This window comes from Triticum urartu, chromosome 6A, assembly GCF_056163025.1.
Source record: "Triticum urartu cultivar PI428250 chromosome 6A, HENAU_Tu73, whole genome shotgun sequence".
Lineage (NCBI taxonomy): Eukaryota > Viridiplantae > Streptophyta > Magnoliopsida > Poales > Poaceae > Triticum > Triticum urartu.
In genome coordinates, this window is record NC_141878.1 from 600090774 (window position 1) to 600110074 (window position 19301).

The 19301-nt window shown below is 47.3% G+C and overlaps 1 pseudogene; it reads right to left on the reverse strand.

Annotated features, from left to right (window-relative positions):
• Positions 1–3871: 3871 nt before the first annotated feature.
• The window catches only part of LOC147967084 (wall-associated receptor kinase 1-like), a 32011-nt pseudogene continuing 16581 nt past the window's right edge, over positions 3872–19301 (reverse strand).

Here is a 19301-nt window from a genome sequence, read left to right on the forward strand (position 1 = left end):
TTTTGATGAAGAGTAATACTTTGTATTGCCACGGATTGGGCATGGACAACACATAAAAGCATTCTGCTTGTTTGCCCTAGCCACTTCGAGAAAATTAAGAACACCGTCCATGTATTCGGAGGTGCGTCTGTTACCGTACATCCATTGCCGGTTCATCTGCGTGCATTACATATAATTATGTGTGTCAAAAACCATTATAGAACATCATGAATAGAGAAGTGACCAAATTAATGGAAGTTCATCATGACATTAAAACCAAAGTACTGTAGCGATCAAATGTTATTACTGAAAAAAATACATAAAGTTCATACATAGTTCTCATAGAACAACATATTGCTCTCTAGCTAGAGCATCTAATTAAAACATACATTGAAAATATCGCAACTAAGGTAACAATTGATCCAACAGCATAATGATACCAAGCCTCATTATCAATGGCATATTTTCTAATCTTTCTAATCTTCAAGCGCATTGCATCCATCTTGATCTTGTGATCATGGACTACATCGGCAACATACAACTCCAGTTTCATCTTCTCTTCTTCATTTCTTTTCAGTTTTTCTTTCAAATACTCATTTTCTTTTTCAACCAAATTTAACTTCTCGACAAGAAGTTCTATGTCGGTTCGAATTTCCGGTTCACATACCTCCTAGATAAAAACATCTATGTCACATTGATGGGCATAATTGGCATAAACACTAAATGAAACAAATAATTATAGAAGATAATATACCACATCCGAATCATAGACAAGAGGAGGGCCGACAGAGGCGGATACCAAAACCATCGCACTATATAATAACAAATAATAATAAAAGTAAGAAAATTATACAAGTATCTATTTAAACCATACAAGTAAGATTGTTTTTTCTTTTAGAAAGAAGATAAGATCAAGAGGCTCACCGTGGTGGTGCCAGCGACGAGATCGGCGCGGGTGATCGACGACGGTGAGGACGGGGATGGGACAGGACGGACCGACAAACCTAGACAAAACTTGAGGAAAATGGAGCTTGGAGAAGGAGCTTCGATTGGAGAAAACTTAAATAGTGTGGCTCAGGCATTTCATCGAACACCTCATGTGCATAGGAAGTGAGCTAGAGCACCACAAAGCTCTCCCAACGCCGGCCAAAAAAACAAAGCAGTGGAGTGCTCTGCTCGCCGGCGAGGGGTATATATAGGCAACTCATTGGTCCATTTGTTCCCGGTTCTAGCCACGAACCGAGACCAATGGCTGTGGGCCAGGAGCGAGGCCCATTGGTCCCTGTTCGTGTCTGAAACCGGGACCATAGAGCCCAAACGAACCGGAACCAATGCCTCCCAAGGCCCGGCTGGCCCCCTGGCCTCACGAACCGGGACAGATGCCCCCATTGGTCCCGGTTCGTGAGTGAATCGGGACTAATGGGCTTTCCTGCTGTGGACGAAAGCCCTGTTTTTTCTACTAGTGGTTAGATGCATCTAACCCACCCAAGAGGTGCATATTTGGGTTAGTTTCCTTGGGACCCCTAAAAAACATTTTTTTTCTCAATCTAACCCTACCGTCTAAACACTTCTTTGGTTAGAGTTAGTTTAGGGTTAGTTCAAGATTAGAATCTAAGTCTAACCTTTAGCTAAGTTAGAGTATCCAAATAGGGCCAATATGGTATCGGCAAGGTTAGCTGGCCGATTTAAAACGTAAAGTGGTATACATGGTAACCGAATCAAGGAAAGTACGGGTTCTGATCGGTTTAGTTTTGGAGTTCTGCTCTTGTACAACAAGTCCTCGTGTATGTGTCAAGTCCAGCTACCCAAACATCGTTTATTACACTGTCCGGGCATACTGAGTGGTGTACACATTGTTAGTTAAACTTATTGGTACACCGATCTTTCATCTTCTCCCTCTCTCTGTCTTTAATCATCACTTGACCCAGCCTTGAATGCAACACGCTAAACTTACTTATTGGTAGCGGAGTCGGTTCTACTATACCCATCGTCATTCTTTGCTACGTACTCCAGTACTACCTTTCATCTTCTCTCTCTTTCTTTAGTCATCGCCTGACTGAGCGTGGTAGCAGACAATGATACTAGTAGATCTTCTATCTCTTTCTTTAATCATCACTTAGACTGGGTAGTGACAGCAAACAGGGAGATAGTGGGCAGTGGGAGCCGTGCGAGCTGCTGCGCCAGTGGCCGCAAGCAAGTCCACACGTGAGATCGAAACTGCTACCCACACTATAGGTGTTTGGATACTCTAACACAGTTAGAGTAAGAGTTATTTTCTAACCCACTCTAATCCAAATAAGTACCTCTCCATCAGGATAGTTGGGTTAGATAGAACCAACCCACTCTAACCCTCTCTGTTTGGATACTTTTGGATTATTTGAGCCTTCAACTAACCCAAACTAGCTCTAACCCCATGATCCAAACAGGGCCATAGTGTTGCACGATCTCTGCACAACGTGCTAATCCAGCGGCCAGTGCCTTTCTCAATCTTGTGCATGTCCGGCTGGATTTGACCATCGCGCATGAATCGTCTGGATTGTGTTGTGTGTATAGCATAGCAGTGCTCTGGTGAGATAGCCTAGCATCAACTTTGCAAACTGCCTGATGGAAATGTCGGCTGATTATCGTATCAAAAGCGTCGGCAGTATAGCAATGCTCTTTTCTTTACTACTCCGTGACGTGACCACTATCCATCTACTCCGTGTGTTGTGCAGGGCGCATTTCAGAAACCGCCCAGTGCAGTGCCGGGTCCATGGAGTATCATTCCGTACAAAACTAGGAGGGCTCTGAATAATACAGACAACTCTGTTCTACATGAGTTTACTCAAAACTGTGCCCTTGTATTCTGAAGAAAATCAACCAAAATATGTTTGTGGATCGAGCTGGCATGACCAAATAGTACAAAGACGTCTATTTTCAAAATGTTGTTAGAAAGACCAGTTCGTAACAGAAAGTAACATAGCTCCTTCAATTATCTTAGACGAGTCATAAATATTATCCGGACAGACAGAATGCAGTTGCAAGCAAATGCATCGATCATTGCTTAATCTGCTACAAGTGATCTGGATGTAATTTTTATTATTTCTGGTATTCGTTGTATTATTTGGAAGATGAATAGATCGGAAGATTTCCCGAAAAAAATACATTAACTCTTGAACAAACGAATGCCTAACCACAAACTAAGGTCTTAACACCCCCTTCAGCCGCAACATTACCTGGCAGGTTCCTGAGGCTGGATTTGAAGTCTTGAAATACCACAAATGGCAGCCCATTCGTGAAGATGTCCGCAAATTGTGAAGCGCATGGCGCATGAAGTATGCGAGCTTCATCTAGAGCAGCCCGTCCGCAAAGAGTGGAGATCAATTTCAACATGCTTAATTAGTACGTTGATATTGCACCGAGTTTGTGGACAAGTACGTGACACTAGTATTGTCGCAATAGACCAATGTTGCTTTCGAGTATGGATGATGGGGAGTTTCGTATTGGATCTAGTGAGAAAAATCGCCAATGTCGTTGCGCAAACTGAAGCTGGAAATGCCTATTGATCCATGAGAAGCAAGCAGGTGGGGAATGATACAACAGTGAAGTCTTGGGCAGCGTGACACCACCCAGGAGAAACCAAAGGAGTAAGTGCAACGAAGTGTTCCAGGAACTCAACAGATTTGTTACTTTCACTCGAGACCATCTATACCAGGATGTTAGGATGCAGTTGATGTATGGGGTGCATTCAGTTTCAGTTGCTGATAATAAATGATGACGATTCCTCAGATATACGACCAATTAAGTTAACGAGCTGATACATTTGGTAAAAACACGCTTACACAAAGAGATACATTACCAATTTTATTGCAACCAAGGGAGACATACCTTGGATCTACTTCAATGATTTAGTTCACAACAGCAATAAGATAGACGTTGCCCCATTCATAGTCGCCTTTTTTTTGCAACCCCATACATATACACATGTTGTTAAAACTGGAACATGCAGCGCAAATTGCGACTTGCGGGATCGATCCATTATGAGAAGACGCTCTGCTACGTCTATCATCCATGGTCTTTGATCCACATGAAGGTTAAGACATTCCACAACTATACATGCCAAACTATCAAGAATCTCCACATCTTCTGTTACCGCAATTTCCTCGTCAAATAATGGAGTTGCTTTCTTCTCTTTCTTGTAAGCTTCAAGGAAATTATTTACTAAAGTACCACCATCGGAATGTGTGGCTTTCTTCCTACTAATAAGCTCCAAGATGACAACTCCAAAACCGTAGACATTGCTTTTTTTTTCTGTTAGTAGCCCTGTTTGCAAATATACTGGATCCATATAACTCATGTCACCAATGATAGATCCCGTGTGTTGTTTGTTTCTTGCAATCAACCTTGATATGCCGAAGTCTGAGATCTTTGGCGCATATTTATCATCCAAAAGTATATTTGCTGGTTTAACATCGCCATGTAGAATCTTGGTATTGGTTTTCGAGTGCATATAAACCAGACCATCTGCTGATTCTGCAGCAATACTTAAACGCAGACCTAAGTTGAGGGGCACCTTGTTGTTGCCATGAAGAATGTCATTGAGGCTACCATTGCAGAGAAACTCATAGACAAGAATCGGGGCATCAACTTCTAGGCAACAACCTATGAGCCTAACAATGTTCTTGTGGATGACTTGAGATTGAATGATGACTTCATTTGTGAACTGTTCATTCTCTAGCACACTACCACTAATCGGCTTCTTCACTGCGACTGGTTCATTATCAAGAATGCCCTTGTAAACTTCACGGAAGCCACCTTTTCCAAGAAAATTGCTCCTCTTCAGAATTGGCTTGAGCTTCTCCTTCTCAAACAGTTTTATGAAATTTGCCTTCTCTAATGTACGCCCACCATTCTTCTCATAAAATTCTCTAGTTTCCTTTTTCTCTTTGTGAAGAAGAATAAGCAATGATATTGCTGCAATGAAAAAGCAGCACCTACTCCACCTACATGGACACATAAATAAAAAAGATTTCATATAACTGAATTTCTAATAAGTATTCTGCGTGCAGAAGAAAATATAAGAAGGGGACAACTCTTCTGTTAACTTGCTTAGCTTTTTTCCACGATAGCATGTATTTTCTAGCTCAGGGGTACGTGGCCACACCCCAAGACCCAATATTGACTATCCAATGGTACGGATTTGTGCCCCACACGCTGATTAATATCATTGATTTGTCATTAGTGTCAGACATGAGCATGAGCCCTTTTCAAAGACATCCGTGTGGGAAACAAAACATTATCACAGATTATTTTGTGAAACGTCTGACTTTATTGGTCACTAATAATACAAGACTATCACATATGGCTTTGTGTGAGGAACCGTGTGTAATAGCTGAGTAGACCCCAAATCTGAGAACATCCGAGTCTTACATCCAGGAGTTTGTTCTTCTCTTTCCACCATTCTGACCCATCCCTACCCCCTTCCGCCTCATAAATAAAAAACCAATCATATTCACGCAGCACCCAGTAAAACCATCACCACGCTTATATGTACCAACGAGGAGATCTAGACAACACCCATGAGTTTAGTTCTGGGTGTATTAAGACCTTCATATTTGGACTCTAAGACCGAGTTCTGGGCCTCCAAAATTGTTGGCACCAGTTGACTATCTGTTTAGCTTTACCACTGTTCCAGATTGTCATGTTGGGAATAAGCCGTGGCGAGCCCGGCGTGTGGTGCGCGCGTGTGTGCGTTTGGACGTGTCGGACTCGGGCCAGGGCGAGCTTGGGTGCGTGCATGCGTGCCCAAGTGTAGGTGTGTGTGCATGCGTGTGTCAGCGTGTGTGTGCACTGGGTAGCTAGCAAGGGATAAGGGGGAGTGGACCGCGTCGGGCGCGGCGTGGCCGCGGCGACCGCGTACGTGCGCGATCGCAGCGCGCGGGGACGTGGCGAGTGGCAGGTGGGAGCGTTCGAGCGCGGCCCGGCATGTCGGAGCTCGCGGTTCTAAGATCCACACCAACCCTGTGTAATCGTTGAGGTAGTCGAGTTCGAGCTCGAGGTGAAAAACAGAAAAACCCGTACGTCCGGGGGGGGGGGGGGGGGGTGGGCGTTTGTGCGCCGGCAAACTCTATGTGTTCTTCCTCCACCACTTTGAGCGTGTCTCCTGTGATCACCGTTGTGTGCCGCAGCCTGTGGCAACAACATTTAGTATCAGAGCAAGGTGGCCAAGCATGGTGAAGGAGCTCGCCGGAGTCCATGGCGCTGGTTCCACACAGTGGTGGTGGCGCAGGCGGATCGTTGTCCATGAACATGTTGATGCTCTCGCCAGAAAACTACACCGTGTGGGCGATCAAGGCGCAAGCGATCCTTGATGCCCACACGCAGTGGGAGGCGGTGGCGCCGGCGAACGACGCGGCGGTCAACGGGAAGAAGTGCAAGACGGCGAGGGCGCTGATCCTGTCGGGGCTGCCGGAGGACGTGCTGCTCTCGGTGGAGACGAAGCCCACCGCTAGATAGGTATGGGACTCTCTGAAGGTGCGTTTCGTCAGCGCCGAGCGGGTGCGCGCGGCAAGGAGGGCGACGCTGCGCGGCAAGCTGGATCGGCTGAAGATGGAGGAAGGCGAGTCCCTGGACGCGTACGCCGGAAGGCTTGCGGGCATGGCGGCGTGGTTCGCGGGCCTGGCCGAGACGCTAGGCGACACGGAACTGGTGAAGAAGCTCCTGGACATGGTGCCGGACCGGCTGTCCCCCGTCGTCGCCGGCATCGAGCAGTTCTGCGTCCTCGAGGAGCTGACGTACGACGAGGCGCTCGGGCGGCTGCGCACTTTCGACGAGCGGGTGCGGCACCGCGGTCAGAGCAGCGGCGAGCGGGCGGACGGGTAGCTTCTGTACACGGCGGCGCGGTGGCGAGCGCGGGAGCGGGGTCAAAGGGGAGCTCGGGACGACGACGACCACACACGCAGCCTGGCGACGCGGGATGGCGGCAACATGCGTGGCCGCTGCTACAAGTGCGGCGAGCGCGTCCACTTCAAGCGCGATTGCCCGGAGCTGCGGAAGGCGCCGGGGTGGAGCGGGCGCTGCTGGCGGACGCCGGAGTCGAGGACGACGGACTCCTCTAGGCCACGGCTTAGGGGGAGTGTGTTGGGAATAAGCCGTGGCAAGCCCGGTGTGTGGTGCGCGCGTGTGCATTTGGACGCGTCGGACTCGGGCCAGGGCGAGCTTGGGTGCGTGCGTGCGTGCCCAAGTGTAGGTGTGTGTGCGTGCGTGTGTGTGCTGGGTAGCTAGCGAGGGATCAGGGGGAGTGGACCGCGTCGGGCGCGGCGTGGCCGTGGCGACCGCGTATGTGCGTGATCGCAGCGCGCGGGGACATGGCGAGTGGCAGGTGGGAGCGTTCGAGCGCGGCCCGGCATGTCGGAGCTCGCGGATATAATATCCACACCAACCCTGTGTAATCGTTGAGGTAGTCGAGTTCGAGCTCGAGGTGAAAAACAGAAAAAAAAAACCCGTACATGCGGCGGGGGGGGGGGGGGGGGGGGGGGAGTACTACGTACCGGCAAACTCTCTGTGTTCTTCCTCCACCACTTTGAGCGTGTCACCGGTGATCACCGTTGCGTGCGGCAGCCCGTGCCAACAACATGTCATATCTTAGTAGGTCAGGCATATATAGTAGGGAGTACAAGGTATCAGAAGAAAATATAAAGTGAAAATAAACATTATGTCGCATTCCTGACACGGCAACAATTTCGTTCCTTTTTGGACCTTTTTTGGACAAACTAGTAGAAACCCCCAGTACCACCGCCGGATAGACCTACCACGTTCTTCTAGTTTTTGTCGGGAATGTGTCTGAGGGGACGCATGCTGATTAAGCAACATTAAGTAGATAACAACACAATTATGCATGAACCACAAACTACAAACAGAGGAAGAAAGGGGTAGATTCAGATGGTGTACTATTAGCTAGATAGGAGTATCTAGCAATAAAAATAGTCATAGCCTAAATTTCTGCTTACCTAAAATAACCCGTGCTGCTGCGGGGAATTTATCTGTGCAGATTCCTTTTATGCCGTCACCTTTCATTCCTGGCTTACATGGACAGTCATAGCCTCCCAAGGTGTTTTTGCAGATCCCGTCAGTGGTGCAAGGATACAAATCACGGCGCTTGCACTCATCAATGTCTGGAAAACCGGTATATAAATGTATGAAATTAATATGGAGTTCCTGTAAACGGAATATAAATTTATGAAATTAGTATGGTTTAAATTTGAAAGAGAGCGTCTGGATGTGGAAATTAAATTCCTTAATTCCACCTTGGCATCCATTGGCGATGTAAGGGTTGCCATCGTAATGGTCCCAGCACTTGCAAACATACCCCTGGCCACTAGTCGCGTTGGCACAGGAGCTGTTGCCGCTGACGCAGGCGTAGTCCTGAGGTGGCTGCTGGCCTTTCGCCGGACATGAACCATTCGGGATGGAGAAATCGATCACGAAAGGGACACCCCTCGGGTATCTCTTGGGTAGCACCTCGTAGCCGTACATGTCCGGTGTGGAGAAGTTGTACCATGACTTCTCCACCACCATGGCGTAGGAGCGCGGATTGGTTTCAAACAAGGTGTTTGGTGTGCTCAAACCAAACCACAGTGCAAACTTAGTAAGCGGAACCGCTTCTGGTAGGGTGGCCTGACAGCAGCCCCGCCCTGAGCACGTCCCGTTGGTTGCGAACTTGAGGAACTGTGGCATGTTCATGAGGTCTGATAGGCAGGAGAGAGTGAATTCATTCGATTCATTGCTACGCGCCAAAGCCAAATCTGAAGCCTACGCCAACCACAGGTAGCTATTCATCTTAGGCTCGGCTATCCAGCCGACGCCGATGAGATCATTGTGCCTAACCGAGAGGAGGAATGGACTCATCTTTCGCCCAATCGCATCTGTAGAGACTTGGTTAAGGAGTTGGTATGATTTGTACTGCAGCGAGATGAGACTGCGGTGTAGGCGTGCGCCTCACCCTTTGCAACTGATAAATCGATGAGCTCGAAGGCCATGTTATCCTGTGTTTTATTCCAAACACGATGGTACAATCCTGCCTGCATTAATTTACGACCCAATACCAAAAGACAAAATTATTTAATTACCTTCACAAAAGAAAAAATTCAATTAATTAGCACATACTCCTGCTAGTACTACCTATAGCTGTGCCAAAAACCTGATGGATTATGGATGGGCTTAGGCCTATATAAGACAATAATCCCTAGTTAATCTTTAAGGCCCATGCATGTGTACGGCAAGTGATGGGAAGTGTGGGAAGTTTAGTCCCATACTGCTACAATAAGAAGAGTGAGATGTTTTTATAAGGGCTGCTCTACCACTTGCTATTGGGAGCTTGGGAATAGGAGTTGTACACGCGCACTCCTCCGCTGTGGCCGCGCCGTGCCACGCCGCGGCCGCGGGAATGAGCCGAGCCGAAGCATTTTTGGGGAGCGTCTCGACGCGACTGCTCCCGATCCGTCCCCGTCTCCGTCCACCTCTGCTTCCACTACTCCCCCTGCATCGATCCCATGGCTGACAACGAAGTCGCCAAGAAGAATGATGCCGAGGCTGCTGCTATCGCTGCCGCGTTGGCCTGGCCAACCGGAGAGTATGACTCGTTCATCCCCTATTTGCTCGTTCATGTGCTAGCCATATATATGCTGTTCATAGATGTTTCGGTTCTATGTACTGTACGTGCTCACATGCTTAGGTATCAGTATGAGATGCATACCGTATTTGCCATGCTTACTGTTTACTCGTGGATTAGCTTAGTTGGAAAAGTGCTAATATTTCCAACAATTCAAAACCTTATTTTAGGCACTTTTCGACTCATGGCTTCGCGCTGAAACCGGAAAAGTTTACTTGAACGCATTTTAAGCGTTGGCAGACGAGGACTACCTTGTGGCTCACAACAATGAACGTGTTCTGGGTTGGTGGTGTGTCTCCCATGGTAACGATTGCTCCTGAATAGAAGAATGCGTTTAGGAAGGCAACCACCATCTTCGTGGGAGCCGTTCTTACTGTGATCGAAAACAAGCTAGTCGACGCATATCCCCATATGCGCGTTGCTAAGAATTTGTGGGATGCGCTCAAAGCTAAGTTCGGCGCAACCGATGCTGGAAGCGTGTTGTATGCTATGGAGCATTTTCATGATTACAAAATGGTTGATAACCGTTCTGTATTGGACCAGGCCCATGAGATACAATGCATCACTAAGGAGCTGGAGCTCCTGAAGTGTGAGTTACCGGACAAGTTTGTCGCGGGTTGCATTATTGCAAAACTCCCTCCTGGATGGAGGAACTTTGCTACTTCTCTCAAGCACTTGAGACGTGAATTCTCTATTGAGGATGTCATCGGTCATCTAAGTGTTGAGCAGAACTCGAGAGCAAAGGACTTACACGTGAAAGGGGCAGAGGGTTCTTCTAGCGCCAATGTGGTGCAGAAGAACTTCCACAAGTTCAAGGGAAAGAACGTTGTCCAGCAGAATATTACCTTTAAGAAGAAGGGTAAGAAGAAAGACAAAAAGAGAGATGGCTGCTTTAATTGTGGTTCAGAGGAACATTGGGCAAACAAGTGCCCAAACAAGTATAAGAAGCCAGTACAGGACTCCAAGTCTGTGAATGTCACTCTGAGCAACAATGATGCGGCATCTGGGTATGGTAATCTGTTTACCATACTTTCAATTTGTCAATCCACCGATTGGTGGGTTGACACCGGGGCCAATATTCATGTGTGTGTTGATGTGTCTTTGTTTTCTTCTTACCAGGTCGCATGAGATTGCTCCGTCCTGATGGGGAATGGCTCGCATGCTTCTGTTCATGGTGTTGGCACGGTAGATCTGAAGTTTACTTCGGGAAAGATCGTGCAACTGAAGAACGTGCAGCATGTCCCCGCCATCAAGAAGAATCTCGTTAGTGGCTCCCTTTTATGTAAAGAAGGGTTTAAGTTAGTATTTGAGTCTAACAAAGTAGTCGTATCTCGGTATGGGCTATTTGTTGGAAAAGGATATGATTGTGGTGGTTTGTTCCACCTTTCCCTGGAGGATTTCTGTAATAAAGTTGTGAACCAAATTCATTCTAATGCTGCTAGCTAAGATGAATCAAATTCCGAGTTTCACTTTAGTCAAAGGCTCTAAGTGCTATGCGTGTGTGCAAGCAAAGCAACCTCGTAAGCCTCACCAGCCTGCGAAGGAGAGACACCTGGCACCACTAGAGCTCATACATTCAGATCTCTGTGAGATGAATGGTGTGTTGACTCACTAGTAGAAAAAGGGCCTATTGTCCCGGTTGGTAAGGGCCTTTAGTCCCGGTTCCTGAACCGGGACTAAAGGGTCGGTACTAATGCCCTGACCCTTTAGTCCCGGTTCAATCCAGAACCGGGACAAATGGGCCTCCACGTGGCCTGTGCGCTGAGCCCAGGCAGGAGGGCCTTTGGTCCCAGTTGGTGGCACCAACTGGGACCAATAGGCATCCACGCGTCAGCATTTCTGTGGCTTGGGTTTTTGCTTTTTTTTGAAAAGTGGGGGGTTGGGGGTTTTGGGGGGTTAATTTAGGTGTTTCATATATTGTGTTAGCTAGCTAATTAATAGAGAGAAGTGTCCTCTCTTTTGTCCGTGCTTGGTCGACGCTACGTACTATACATACGTATAGAGAGGACTAGCTAGACACGCTAGCTAGCTAGTAAGCAAACGAAGGAAATAGAAGATCGTCATGAACATATATGCATACAGAGAGATTGGTCGAACAACAAGTTCTCGTATATCTATCCGACACTACCGGCTACATATATACAATAATTATGTTTTACAAATATAATCTCCTAACATACGGACGCGTGGTCCACATAGTATTCTCCGTCTTCAGCGATCACGTGGTCAAGAAAGAATGCCGCCAATTCCTCTTGAATTGCTCGCATGCGATCTGGTGCTAGGACTTCATCCCGCATCTGAACATCTAATTTTAAGAAGGGGGTCAATACATATATATATGAATGAATGAAACTCAACACAAATGATGGTAATAAAATAAAATTGTGAATATTGTTATTTACGCACTTCATATTGTTTGTCAGAGTAGCCCCGCTCACAGGTCGTGTGGCGAATGGACTCGCAAATGTAGTATCCACAGAAATCATTCCCTTGTTCCTGCCACAACCACTTTACAAGAAATAGAGGTCAATCAAACTGATAATTAGCAAGCATGCTAAATGGTATTGATGAAACTAGCGCTTGAATCACTAGGAGATGCGTGGAATATGCTACTATAGTACTTACTTTCGGGTGTCTAAATTGCAGCTTCTTCGGCAGTCCCGGAGCTTTTTTGGTGAATTTTCTCCAAACCCTACCATACAAAAAAACAATTACTTGATATCAGAAATGAACAAAGTTGCTGATATGGTGGATAATGATCGATTTAACTTACTTCTCGAGCATTTCAGTCATGTCCGCATACTCCTTGGGATCTTTTCGTCTCGAGTCTAAGACAGTTACTCCTCCCTGCTCAAGGTTAATCTCTTGGAGAATATAGTGGAAGCTGCACACGCATGCATAACTCATCAATATTACATTACTATAACCTGGACTAATAAAGGGAAACCGAATATGCCACAAGACAGTAACACTCACTTGAAGTTGTAAGGAAAGAGTATTATATCTTTGTATTCATTTATTACCAACGATTGTAGCAAGTTGGCCTCGGTATTTTCGGCATGAAATTCAACCTCAGTTGCATCTATGAGATATGTGTTAATGAACCCAATATCACCCACTTGTCTTTTCTTCAATTCGGCGATCTTCAATCTGCATAATATAGTGAGGATAATTATAAATACATGCAATGAAAGAGCTGAGTTATATAGAGAGACTTAATGACAGAAGTAGTACTACTTACAGACAGTAGCAGGTGACCGTTGCTTTATCGAGGGCCAATTGATTGAAAAACTGATAAAACTCCTCAAATGGAATAGGCAACAGTTCAATTCCAACGAGGTCATGCTCCTTTTTAACTCTCACATACAAAGTACCCCTCCCCTCAGACTCTCTGCAGGTTTTCATGTACCAATCATGCAATCTTCGCATCATCGTTGATAGAGATCTTTCATCTTTGACGAGAGGCTTCCCGTACTCGTATCTTTGTATCTGCACCTCCAAGAAATCATAATGTACATCGTCGGGCAGGTAATCTGCAGGATTGCTATAACCGGGCACCATCCTCGGATCGACGATGTCGCTAGCAGGCACCTTGAGCGGGGGGCACGATTGCTTTGCTTGTTCGCCGAGCTGGGCAATTTGTTTCCCAGCGCGTCGTTCTTTCATCCTTTGATCACTTTTAGTACTTCCCGACCTCTCTGCTTCGGCAAATGCCTTTCCAATAATGCGCTCAAAGTTGCCTTTCAGCGAAGACTTGGGTGGTTTTGTCAGGGCAGCCAGAGTGCGCTTCGCTTTCACCGGATCTACCTTCTCCTCTGGAGGTGGATGTCTCTTTGCTTTCAACCCTTCAAAGAAGTCCTTCACTTCAGTCCGGGAGATCTTTGTGTTTTCCTCCGGGGTCCTCTCGTACGGTAACTTCTCTGGAGTCTTCAGAGAAGGACCGAATCTGTATGTCCTCCCGCCTTTGGCTGTACTGCTAGACGCCGGCAGAGCAGTCGGAGCGGATGTCTTTTTTCCTTGCTTACGAGGCGGAGGAGAAGGACTACGACGCGCTGGAGCAGCCGGAGCGGCGGTGGGTCTCTTCCGCCCTTGCTGACAAGGCGGAGAAGGAGGAGGCTGGTTGCTCGGGCGCGCCGGTGCAGGCGGAGATGGAGGCGGAGTGCCGCCACGCGCTGGAGAAGGAGCCGGCCGAGTGCCCAGATCATCACTCGCCAGAGGAGGAGGCGGTGGAGGAGGCGGAGTGCCCTGACTCACCGGAGGAGGAGGAGGAGGAGGAGGCGGAGGCGTCCAGTTCGGAAGGTTGATGAGATCCTTCCGCCATAGGCATGGAGTCTTCAGGGCAGAACCTAGCCGAGTCTCCCCTTCACCGGTAGGGTGGTCAAGCCGGAGGTCCTCAAATCCCTCCGTTATTTCATCCACCATCACCCTAGTATATCCTTCTGGAAACGGCCGGCAGTGAAAAGTTGCGTCGGGTTTAGTAGGATAAACAGAGCCAACAGCCGCCTTGACCTTCAAATTCATCCATTCCGCCATAAGGTGGCAATTTTGAGCCTCCGTGATAGCATCAACGGGATAGCTGGCAGGAGCCGTCAAGGCATGCTCCGGCTGAAGCAGCTCGGTGGAAGCCACGCTGCTTCTCCGCTGAGATGGCGGGGTAGCTTCGGGGGAAGCTTCGGCAGGTCGTTTGTTGCGATTTGCTTCTCATTCCTCTATTGCTTGTACCCTTGCATGCAGCGCCTGCAGTTCGGTCTGCTGCACTTTCTTCCTCCTCTCCTGGCATTTGTAACCGCCTGCGTCCGGAAACCCAGCCTTCCACGAAACGGAGCCTGGCGTGCCTCGTGTCCGTCCAGGGTGCTCAGGATTCCCGAGGGCCATTGTGAGCTCGTCGTTCTCTCTGTCAGGAACGAACGTCCCTTGCTGCGCTGCTTCGATATATTGCTGAAGCCTCTTGACTGGTATGTCCAATTGTTCGTCCATCCAAATGCACTTCCCTGATACAGGGTCCATGGTTCCGTCAGCCCCGAAGAACCAAGTCCGGCAACGGTCTGGCCAGTTCATGGTCTCTGGTTCGATCCCTTTATCAAGAAGATCATTCTCAGCCTTGGCCCACTTAGGCCGGGCTATGAGGTAGCCACCTGACCCCGTGCGATGGTGAAGCTTCTTCTTCACAGCATTTTGCTTGTTTGTCGCCAACATCTTTTTACTCTTTTCCGATGTCTCGTGGGCCACAAATGCGGGCCAGTCATCTCTGATCTTTTCATATTTGCCCTTGAATTCTGGTGTCTCTTTTTTATCGACAAACTTATTCAGGTCTTTCTTCAAATTCCTGAATAGGTCTGCTAAGCAAAAGACTTGATTAATGGCTGTATAACTGGCTTCTCCGGATCATCCTCTGGCGGTAGGGTGAAATTTGACTTCAGCTCAGTCCAAAGATCATTTTTCTGCAGATCATTGACATAAGACACCTCAGGGTCTTCGTTCTTAGGCTTATACCATTGCTGGCTGCTGATCGGGATCTTGTCCCTAACAAGAACCCCGCACTGAGCAACAAATGCCTTCTTTGTCCGGATGGGTTCAATCGGTTGGCCGTCGCGTGTGATTGCTATGATCTCAAACCTTTCATCCGAGCTCAACTTTTTTTTCGGGCCTCGTCTCTTTACCGAAGTTGTGCTCGATCCGGAGGGCTAGAAAAAAGAAACAAAGACGAGAGTTAATTAATATGTGTACATACCAAAACAATGAATGCATCAATTAGCTAGTCAGCACAGGCTTAACTAATATATATAACTGGCTGGACTCGGTTCGGTGATCACCGGAGCCGTCCTCACGGTTTACTTCTTCAGCCTCTCCTTCTTGCACCGGCATTGGGTCATCGGAGCCATCATAATCATAGCCAGCTGCTTCTTCACCCTCTCCTTCCAGACCATCGGTGTCATTGAGAAACATCAACGAGCAGACGACATCACTTCCTTCTGCGATTATGTCCCTCAACAACGCTTCTTGTGCTTCGTCTCGGGGCGGGGTGTCCATAGTTTCTACAAATATTTACAACATGGCAATTATTATTCAAACATGACAGATATGGATATATTAGTGGCAAACGTAGAACTAGCTAGCTAATCACAATAAGGAATCATATTAATTAGTGGCCTCGACGCTGCTTCTCTAGGGTTTCGGGTGGCCTCGACAACGCTTCAAGGGTTAGGGGTGGCCTCGAGAACGCTTCAAGGAGGGGGTAATGTCGACCCCCCCCCCCCCCCCCGTGTTGAAGCTATCGGGAGGGGGTATATCAACAACAACGACATACGTACATGGGAAAATAATATGCTTGTTTTTCCTTCTTAAAAATACATCAAGCTATCGGGAGGGGGTATATCGACAACGACAATGACGACACTACATCTATGTCCCACAAGTGACGTGGGCATCGACGCCCGCGGTAGGGTAGAGGGTCGTGGATCGCCGAGCGGTCGAGGGTCAAGGGGTCGAGGATCGCCGAGGGGTCGGGAGGTTGCCTAGTGTCAAAGGATTCAACAAAACCATGTCTTCATCATTAGGCGAAAGTAACAGGTGCATGATGGTACGAAGCTCTCCAAAGTTATTTTGGAATGGAGTCCCAGATAGGATAATTCGCTTTTTGGTACAAAGTTCAGCAAGAACCTTCCGAATATCGTTATTTGGAAGGCCTTTGCTGAAATTCGTACAAAAAGGGAAATTATCCTATCCGGGACTCCATTCCAGAATAACTTTGGCGGACTTCGTACCATCATGCCCTGGTTACCTCCGGCTAATGATGAAGCCATGGATTTCTTCAATACTTTGACACTAGGAAACCTCTCTCGACCCCTCGGCGATCCTCGACCCCTCGAACCCTCGATGACCCTGGAACCCTCAACCCCTAGACGACCCTGGAACCCTCGACCCTCGATCCCTCTACCCTATAGAACCCTCGAACCCTCGACCCTGAAACCCTCGACCCTTGACCCCTTAATGACCCTCGACCCTCTACCGTAGTTCCCGACCCTCGACCCCTCGGCGATCCTCGACACCCTCGTTCCCGATAAAAATTAAGAAGAAGAAGAAGAAGAAGGAAAAGAGGAGAAAAAAAAGGAGAAGAAGCTCCTCTATTCCTTCTTCTTCTCCACTTTTTTTCTTCTTCTTCCTCTTCTTCCTCTCCTCGTCTTCTCCTTCTTCTTCTCCTTCTTTCTCTACTTATTTTCCTTTTTCCTCTCCTTCTTTTCCTTCTTCTTCCTTCTTCTTCCTTCCTCTTTTCTTCCTTTTCCTTTTTTTACTTTTTCCTCTCCACTAACATAAAATGCACTAACCTAAAATGCAACAAACATAAAATTTACTAAATCGATCAACTAACCTAAAATCAGAGATAAAATGCACTAACCTAAAATCGATATCTACTAACAACTTAAAAAAATTAATACATATATGAAAAATGCATATATGAAAAAAAACATCATCATATCATCAACATCATCATATCATGAACATCATCATATCATCATCAACATATATATGAAAAAATGCATATATATATATGAGGAGGCGGCCGGCCCGGACCGTAGTGCGGGAGGCGCGGACCGGGACGGCGCTGGCGCGGGGCAGGGGCGGCGAGCGGCGACGGCGTCGGGCACGGCCGGCGAGGGCGCGGGCAACGGCGACGGTGTGGGCGGCGGGCGGCGAGGGCGCGGGCGACGGCGACGACGCGCGCGGGCGACGGCGACGGCGGGGGCGACGGCCGGTGAGGGAGCGGGCGACGGCGACGACGGGCGACGGCGACGGCGGGGGTGCCGGGCGGCGTCGGGGCAGCCTGGCGGCGTCGATGTGCTCGGCGTCGTCGGGGGAAACTGGCGAGGGAAATCTGAAATTTCCTAAGTACTGGCTTATATAGCAAAGCCATTGGTCCCGGTTGGTGCCATGAACCGGGACCAATGCCCCCCTTTAGTCCCGGTTGGTGCCACCAACCGGGACCAAAGGCCTCTTTTCAGTAGCCCAAAGGGCGGGAAGCGGCGGCCTTTGGTCCCGGTTGGAGGCACCAACCGGGACTAAAGGGGGGCATTGGTCCCGGTTCGTGGCACCAACCGGGACCAATGCCCCCCTTTAGTCCCGGTTGGTGCCACCAACCGGGACCAAAGGCCTTGTACTGCCCCACGCCCAAATGTTTAGTCCCACCTTGCTAGTTGAGAGGGAGCCGCACCTGTTTATAAGGTGCGGTGCGCCTTCCCTCTCGAGCTCCTCTCTAAAGCAGGCTTTCGGGGCTAACCGTGCAATGTGTGCCTGTGGGCCTACTGGGCCTCCCGCGGGCCTGAATCCTGGCCCATGGTAGGGTTTCTAGTCGTATTCAGGCCGTGGGGGCCCAGTAGGTGGAACTTTTTTTGTTATCTTTGTTGCTTTATTTAGTTTATTTTGTTTCTACTTTCAACAAAATACTTATTGTTGCTATATTTATTTATTTTTCAGTTTTTTTGTTTTGTTTTGTGCATTATTTATTTTCTTTTGTTTTTTACTTTATTTTTTAATTCTTTTTGCTTTTAGTTTTAGAAAATTTATAAACTTTCTATTAGTGCCATTAGTTTTAAAAATTGAAAACACTTTTTTGTTTTCTTTGTTGTTTTATTTATTTTATTTTGTTTCTACTTACAACAAAATACTTATTGTTGCCATTTTTATTTTTTTTCCAGTTTTTCTGTTTTGTTTTCTGCATTATTTATTTTCTTTTGGTTTTTTTGCTTTATTTTTTAATTCTTTTTGCTTTTAGGTCAGCAAAATTATAAACTTTCTGTTAGTGCCATTAGTTTTAGAAAAATTATAAACTTTCTGTTTGTGCCATTAGTTTTCAAATTTGAATAGTTAAAATTTGAATGCTTTGAAAATTCGACCTAAATTCATAGTTTTCAAATGAACTCTGAAAAAGTTGGCATAGCATGTGCATGTACAAAACGGACAATGGTATCATACTCGTCTGTTACAAAGTTGGCATGGTATCATCATAATAGTTGCGGGAGAAAGTCTTCACTTTTTCTTCGCTTGTGTCATTTGCTTATTGCACCGTAACCATGGATAATCTTCATCGTTTATCAGGATGCTTGGGTCAGCCTTGACTTTGAAGGGAGGAATTTCATGAAACTTTTCATACTCTTCAGACATGTCTGTCCTGCCCTCCACTCGCAGGATGTCCCTTTTTCCTGAAAGAACTATGTGGCGCTTTGGCTCATCGTATGATGTATTCGCTTCCTTATCTTTTCTTTTCCTCGGTCTGGTAGACATGTCCTTCACATAGATAACCTGTGCCACATCATTGGCTAGGACGAATGGTTCGTCAGTGTACCCAAGATTTTTCAGATCCACTGTTGTCATTCCGTACTGTGGGTCTACCTGTACCCCGCCTCCTGATAGATTGACCCATTTACACTTAAACAAAGGGACCTTAAAATCTACTCCGTAGTCAAGTTCCCATATGTCCACTATGTAACCATAATATGTGTCCTTTTCCCTGTCGGTTGCTGCATCAAAGTAGACACCGTTGTTTTGGTTGGTGCTCTTTTGATCTTGGTCAATCGTGTAAAATGTATTCCCATTTATCTCGTATCCTTTCCAAATCATTACAGTCGAAGATGGTCCCCTGGACAACAAGTACAACTCATCACAAATAGTGATGTCA